This window comes from Heterocephalus glaber, unplaced genomic scaffold (genome assembly GCF_053883595.1).
Source record: "Heterocephalus glaber isolate CG9 unplaced genomic scaffold, H.glaber_assembly_v1.0 deba00001465, whole genome shotgun sequence".
Classification (NCBI taxonomy): Eukaryota; Metazoa; Chordata; class Mammalia; order Rodentia; family Bathyergidae; genus Heterocephalus; species Heterocephalus glaber.
The window spans coordinates 13,893,363-13,901,757 of NW_028258312.1; the positions used below are offsets into that span (position 1 = coordinate 13,893,363).

At 33.5% G+C, this 8,395-nt stretch overlaps 1 long non-coding RNA gene across 1 annotated transcript in view; it reads right to left on the reverse strand.

Moving 5' to 3' along the window:
- The window catches only part of LOC147826580 (uncharacterized), a 44,405-nt gene extending 36,508 nt beyond the window's left edge, over positions 1-7,897 (reverse strand). The window contains exon 1 of the long non-coding RNA XR_015438937.1: positions 7,770-7,897. This is a non-coding gene — a long non-coding RNA (uncharacterized LOC147826580). The remainder of the gene's footprint in view (positions 1-7,769) is intronic.
- Positions 7,898-8,395: the final 498 nt, after the last annotated feature.

The following is an 8,395-nucleotide window of genomic DNA, read 5'->3' on the forward strand; positions in this document are numbered from 1 at the left end:
CTTATGTCTTTTTAATATTTCTGGATACTATAAACTGCAGCGATCAAACTATGCTTAGTTAGTAACCAAATAAATACAATAAGATTTTTCTGGTTTTCTTATACCATGAAGAAAAGTTCTTAAAGAACTATTAAAATTGGAAATTTTAAAAAGTCACAGATCTATAAAACTCTAAAGTACAGATGAAATAGAAATAAAGTGAAACTATGTAATTTTAGAAAAAAAAACTAAGAATGTGTAAAATCTGAAACTTATTCCAAGTATTAATCCTATATATTAACGTAGTTTAAAGAAAAAGTGTGAGAAAGAAATACTGCATCATGAAAATAAACATCCAGAATTATTTTTTGATGCAAAATATAGCATCACTAAATCCAGTATTGCCAGAGAATTTTGCAGTGTTCATCTTTTGGTTCTCTTTCATCTAAATTGGCTTTATTCTTAGGAAGAATATTTTCACAGTGCCAGAATGGCTGCTGGCCAACCCTGGTCACTTAAAGAGGCCAGCAAACTCAAGGGAAGGTTGGCTTCTACCAGCAATGCAAGCAGATACCTCAAGATTAGTGTTATTCTCTCTGACTGTTGAAGCTGCTTTCATGTGCACTTTGGAAGCGATGGCCTCTCGGAAGGTAAATGGGAATCTTACCAGACAACTGTGGAAGATGGGGCCAATCCATGTAGGGCAAGGTGGAGAAAGGCTTGCCCAAATCCAATGAGTAGAAAGTCAAAGAAACTTTGAGTCATTACGAAAAGAAGGGTAATCAATTCTGGGCTGAGTAAACAGATAAATGTCCGCTGTTGAAAGTGGAATGGCAGTGAGAGGAACTTTAGGGAATGGAGTGAAATATTTCAGAAAAAGCTGTGAAAAGAAGGAATGTGACAGCAAGAAAGCATCATTGTTTACAGGGAGGCCTCAAATTCTCCTTAAAATTAATAGCATTTATCACTGTAGTGGATGTTTTGGAGGAATATAGCAGCACAACTCGCAATAGCTAAACTCTGGAAATACCCTAGCTGCTCAGTAGATGAATGGATAAAGAACAGGTGGTGTGTATACACCATGGAACTCTACACTCAGTCATGAAGAATTAAATCATGGTATTTGCATATTATAGGTGGAACTTGAGACTATAATATTAATATTAAGTGAAATGAGTCAGATACAGAAATATAAATATCACATGGTTTCTCTTACATGAGAAACCTAAAGCATAAATAAATAAAATTCAAAAATGAAGGAGAAATGGTATAAGCATAAGGCAGACTTCTTGGAGCTGGAAAAGGGGATCCAGGTTAATGTATAGAGTAAAAAGTGGGGTAAACAGATAAAAAAGAATCAAGATATACTCTATACATGTACTAATTCCCTAGAAGAAGCACAATCATGATGTATTGCAAACATATGCTAAGAAAAGTAGGTACTGTTTTACACTGCATCATTGCAGAATAGATACTGAGCTTTATTTGCAAGATGGGGAAAAAGCCAGAAGAGTGACTTTGAGAAAGGTTAAGAAAACAAAGTCGAACATCTGTTTTAGGCTCTCCCTGGGAGTAATATTTTAGGACTTTGACATGAGGAAGTTTCATGCCAAAGTTAATCCCATAGATATGGTAGAAGTTGCTAAGCAAATACTTAATTCACCAACAACAATGTAGCACTAAGGAAACTGAACTAATGCAATCAGCACTGCGGAGACATGTTTGAAAGCATTCCTACTTCTGGAAGTAAACTCTGGGTTTGATCTTACCTCTTCTCTTTGCTATCTGTATAACCTTGGGAAAGCTACATAAGCTCTTTGTGCAGTAGTTTACTCATCTTAAAATGTTTACCACATTAAAGCTTGCTTACAAGTCTATGTCATCGTATGTGAAAGGTCTGCTAATAAATTATTTCACACAGTTACATGATTGCCAGTAGAAGACAGAAGACTCTTCAGTCAGAGATAAGAACTTAATTGTCCATGAAATCAGGAGTTCCTTCTTTTGTTCACATCCTTTTTACCCAAGAGAACTGTGGAGGGACCCAGATGAATGGTGCACATGTGGTGGCTTTGCGTTGCAGATAAACATACTTCAGGGTAGAAAGACCAGTATTATGAAATCAGCTGCAACCAGGCATATTTTAAATTTTTCATGATGGGAGAAATATCATTATTTTATTTTAATTTTTTTGGTACCGGGGATCAAACTCGGGACCTTGCGCTTGCGAGGCAGGCGCCGGAACCACTGAGCTAAATCCCCAGCCCGAAATATCATTATTTTACTGAACAAAAAGCAGGTCAGCTTCTTCCTCAGAAAGACACATTCTCTATCTCCCAAAACTAGTCCCTATACATCTCCCAAAAGATAATCTGAAAAAAATAAGTACTCATTGCCTCTGCTTTTAAGAAGAAATGAAATGCAAGAGGTGGATAATAAATTATCTTCATATCTCTCAAGTCAATGTGAATTAGTGAGTGTGCTTTTTAAAATAATTTTAACTACCATATTTTATTCTCTTATGTGAGATTCATTATCATTATATCTGACTAGCCAAAGACACACAGGCATGGAGATGGGTCCCCTAACAGGTTCCTACTAATTAATTATTTTAATCATTTATTCTTTTCTTAATAGGCCTCAACAGTGGTTTAGCAATTTCCTAATTTAAATTTTTTTTTAATATTGACTTACTATATTTTCATATACGATCTTGTAGTTAACAGAAACATTAGTCCTCTCTAGAGATATAAACAATATCTATTTTTATTAAAAAATAATCACAATTATAATAATTCTCTAGAAAACAGCCAGCCATAAGAGCTTGTATTGGCTCAGCTTAATATTTTCCTGAAAATTTCATGAAGATGTGCTTTAGTGCTGCATTAAAAATATTGAAGAAAAAATATCATTAACATGGAAATACTAAATAGTAATATGAGAAAATATGGAAATTTAAAATTGAAGAAGACATACTAACATAAAAAAATAGTCTATGATTAGATTAAGGACTATAGTCAACTGGAATACAACTAACCATAAAATATGACTCATTATTGTTTTTCAGCTATAAAACACATTTTCAAAACTCCAATATTTGTAGCCAACACAGAAAATACATGCAACAAAGAAAATACATCACAGAATAATGGTCTCTCAGTGCAAGGAAATCCAAACATCCATTAGCAGGCTCACTCCAGGATAACTCTGTCGCTGCCAACAAAATCATTTACATTTTCTGCCAGAAGACCAGATGCTTCTCTGCTTACAGTAAAAGAAAATAAAGTCTCCTGAATTAGTCTGTGGCCTGGTCATCTATACTTTTCCCTCTATATCCACAGAGACTTTGCACCAGGATTCTGGTGGACATCAAGCTCCAGAGATGCCTCATATAAAATTGCACAGATGTTGCATTACCCTATACACACGCCCCCACATGCTTTACCTCATAGATATATTACTTACGGAACTTAAAGCAATGTCAGTGCTACGTAAAAAGTTTTTACACTGTAGAGTTTAGTGAATAAGGAAAAGTCTGTACATGTTAGGCATAAATAAAATTTTTAAAAATTATTTTCAATTTCACTTTGTTCAATAGAAGCTAGAGATAGGCAGTGCAGACAGTATTTTTAAAGGTGGACAAAGCAATATTACTATAAAAAGCTGTTTGCAAAAGTAAAAATATGGCAAAAATAATTTTTAACATAGCAAGAGTATTGTTGAACGTACATATGTATATTCATGTAAAATCTATGGGAAAATAATAACTCATAATCACACAGCTATATATATTTTTCAGTAGACTTGTCTGTAATAACATAAAACATGTTACTTTTCATGACTATTTTTATGTCTTTATTTTACAGTAAAAACACTGAAGTCACACAAGGTAAGTAAAATGACATCAAGGAGGTATCAATCTACAAAGTTACTAGGTTCTCATTTATCTAGGAATTGAGATTCACTCCACTGGAAACTTTTCCCAATGCTTTAGTAATTTGATAAAAAGATATAATTTCATCAGAAGATGACACTTACTGGGTTTAGACCTGAGTAATAATGCCATTGTACTATGTTACTGAGGCTATAAAGATTAAAATTACAATAAGAAAACAGTTAATCACAACTAAGTTTATCAATTCACAAGTATATTTCAGTTGGAATTTTGTCATAATTTATAATTTACAATTTTAAAAAATTCTATGTAACTTAAAAAGTAATTTGATAAACTTATATCATAGGTTTTGGGGGTATGTGATGAGAGAAAAGTAAATGTTGTATTGGAGAACACGTTAAGTATGATTGAAGGTGAAGTCTCCCACAGCATCCTTTTGAAAACCTGTAAGCAATTGTGGTTGTTGAATCTCCCCAAGTCACTTTCTTTTTCCAAGAAGATAAATTGGAAGACAGAGGAATTGCAGAAATCGGTTTCATCCCTGCAAACAGACTTTTAAAATTACAAAACTGATTGAGCCAGAGTAGATTTAGAGAGTGGTTGGGGCTGCTAGCATGAAGAGTTTAAGAAAGTCACAGTTTTAGAAGCACACCATGCTGTGTTCAGGTCCAGTTTTGGATAAGAGGTCTATGAGGCCTCCTTGGGCCACACTTGTCAAATCAGATGCTGTAGGCCAGTGTAGAGACACTAAAGAAAGGAAAACTCTGAGAATCAGTCATTTTTTTCCCATCAAAACAATGCCTCCTTCATTCCCAAGAAAACCTACAGAACTTGACACTAATGTCTATATAAGTGCATGAAACTTGGAGTCTCTGTTACAATAGCACAGAGCATTACTCTCGCCCAGTAGCTGCCCCAGATTTTCATTAAACAGGTCCTGAGTTTCCAGTTCATCCCTTTCTCGCCTTCTGTCTTATCTCACATGTGGTTCCCGTGCCCTCTTGCTGCTACTAGAAGCTATGTTCTTGTATTCATTCATCAATTTAGCCATTCATTAATTAAACAAATGTTTACAGAATGTAGATAAAATATCATCATAGACTCATTGATAGTCAAGGCTGTTTTTCCTTCCTGACAATCACATTGGAAATATGCTTATTAATCCTCCTTACAAGTGGTTCCTGTTTGCTTTTCACATTTCCTTCTTGGTCTCTTTTATCTCCTAGGATTGTCCTTTATCTCTGGGTTAAAATATCTGTGCTTATGTGGTGTCAATACTTAATAATTGCTTGATGTCTTAATTTATCCTGGAGATGACATAATCGCATTTTAACTGGAAGCTTTTAGAGGTAATAATTTTAACCTAAGATTAGAGACACAGTAGAGTCCTCTTCCAAGATATTTAGGACTCTTCGTAAATCAGGATTTTTGTGTTTATCTAAACTATTTGACTTTTCACTCTTGTGAGGCTTACATTTCATCCTTTTGCTCCTCCAGTCTAGAACAATGCCTGTCAGTGTTCAGTGAAACAAACTGAACTGAAATGAAGCCCTAAAGTACCCATTCATAAGTACTGGGTCTGGCAAAACTCTAAACCATTTAAAATATATTAAGGATTCACTGTTTAGAATTTCTTTTTGTGGTTTGAGTAATTTGGATGCCTTCCAGACCAATCTTCCCTAATTTGTACACAAAATTTTAAAACAAAAACTCTCATTTATATATAGATGACAATAGACTTTCTGGTTTTGTTTTCTGAATTATTTTAAGTATTTCTAATGATAGATAATTTCAACTCCAGAATATTAGACATTTTCTACAACATCATTTTCTTAGACAAAATGAGTGAGAAAATAAAAATTGTAATTTTGGAAATTATTTGATTGCAATAAATTATGATTTTCATTCATCTGCAATTCTTTGTCCACAATATATGAATGGGTAAATATAGTCAAAAGGCATTCATTTCCATTTTATAATTATTCTCAATTACCACGGTAGTTCCCATTACCCAAAGGTTTCTTGTACAAAAGCAGAATAAAGAATCTTTAAATACATACCTTAATATTATAAATCTTCTATTTTTCTTCAGTTCTTTATTACTTCTTCTTTTTTTATATGTTAACTAAAATCTGTGAGCAAAATAAAGCCTGAAAGCAAGATTGTAAGAAACTAGAATTTCCAGATAGAACGACAGTTCTGTAGAATAGAAAGAACTCCAAGTGGACTTCATCCTCCAAGTAGTTCATTGTTCTCAAAATTAATTTTTATCACACAATAAAAGGTTTGTGATAGAATTTAACAACTGTGGGTGACATAAAAGAAAACTATGTACTTACTTATTTTTTAAAACTGTAATGCCTACCTTGTATCAAAGGTCAAGGTGGATGAAGTATAATCATCAGTAAAAAGAAAAAAAGAGTCTGACTAGACATTTTACAAAAAGAGAGGTAAAATAAACAAATATCAGTTATAGAGATGCAGCTGTATTCAGTGCTGTGAAGAAGTGCCCATAGTAGGATGATTTAAGATGCTCCCTCTAAAAGACAGATGTATATGAATTAGGCTTTTAAAAAAAGGAGAATCACATTTTGTATTTTGAAACACCCTTACCACAGCATATTCACCTATGTTTCCACTTCCACTAATATTCTTTTATGCAAAAGAACATTAATTCATACACCAAGGACTAGTGGACACAACCAAAAGCTTTTCTCCATAAGCAAGATCTCAATGACTTAGCCAACTTTCAGTCTAAGTGACCTTGAATTTCCATCTGTGGTGTTTCACCCCCATGTGTGTGTGCCTTGTCGTGACTTAATTTTCAATAACTCACTAGTTTACTTTCACAAGTGTATGGTTGAGGCCATAAGTTGTGCTTTCATTACTTCTTTAAACTCATATTTTATCATAAATAGTCATGGAAATATTTTGTTATTTTATATTATAGATAGCAATGAGGAAGAAACTGTTCAGTGGAAACTTTAAATAGTCTTAGAGTAGCTCCCGTTGAGAAAAAGCAATTTTAATAGATTATTGAGGCAAATAATTTAAAACTGATCTGGTATAAATAAACACAAATAGTATATCTTCATCTTTGGTGGCTCCAAGAGATAGAAAATGGAGACAAACAATTGGCCACAATTACAGGAAATCTAGAATTAGAAACAGGTAAGATAAGGGAACTATTCATCAAAGACAGGGTGATCTCTCTTCTTGATACTGATTTTTAAGGATGACATTGTATATTTTTAACTTTTTCATTCATTTCACAAATGCTACTTTATTCTCTTGTCTAATAAACTAATCTATTTTGAGTTCCTACTATACACATTAAAGGTAGTCATTTTCAGTGTGTTACAGACATTGTGAGAAAAAATTTAAACACATAAATTTTAAAAAATCTTATCTTCATAAAGTTTACTAGTTAGTACTAAAGGACTTTGATATTTTAGAATAAGTTAGAAAAATAGTAAAGTCCATGTATGGGGAGATATTGCACAGATTTATTATTTTAATATATAAAAGAATTGTCATATAAGGGCAATAGAAGTTAACAGAGAATGAGTTTTGAAGTTATTTGAATAATTTTATTTCATCTATATATGTTATTGTTATCATTGGATTGTCTTCAGATAAAAAATGCATTGAAAATTTGGCTGTCATACATGTTTCCCATATTTCCCCTCCTGAAAACATAACAGAAAAAGCAATAATAACTAAGATTGAAAATTCATTATTAAATGTGTAACTTCTTACCAATAAAATGTACTTTGTAAAATAGTCATCTTTTTCCTGTCTCCTCGGCTTGGCTTATTTAGAAGAAACAAGAAAACTACCATAAGCACAGGGATAAAGACTGTGTACAAATACTTACAAAAACATACATCCTTACCGAATTCAGCTTGCAATAAAGATTTCATGTTGCTTTCTCAATTGTGGGCAGGATGTGTTTTATTAAATGGCCACATGAGGTGTAAGATCATTCCAGAGTACATCTTCACAAGGCTCCCCACAGCTAACCATTTAAAAACCTGCTGCAAGAGGAAGGAAATTGGGTAACAGTCTGTATTCTTAAAAGCCATCAGCTCTGAATAGATATTATCCTCAAGAAAAGGAGATTGCATCTGTGTGGCTCAAACCAAACTCAATTCTGTTTCCTTTCTGCTGTTAGCTTTCCTTAAGCAAAGAACAGACTAATCTCAGTGAATTTCTTGAATTGTTCACAAGCCAGGATTGTATTTGATTCTTTAAATGAAAAAGTAGTACAAAACTAATTTTCTAAATGATGAATTTCCGTTTTCTCTGTATTTGCAGGGAAACAACAGCTGGCGTAAAGGCATGTCCCCAAAGCCTATTAGGAAATAATCAATACATCAGAAAAGGAATCTGTATACAGAGAAAAGCCTACTTTTTGCCAAACCACCTGACTAACTCTGTAGAGGGTACAAGAGAGACAGGAGGTATGTGTTGCCCGCCTTCCCAAGACACTCATGTGATCCTGGCACTTAGCATAGCTGT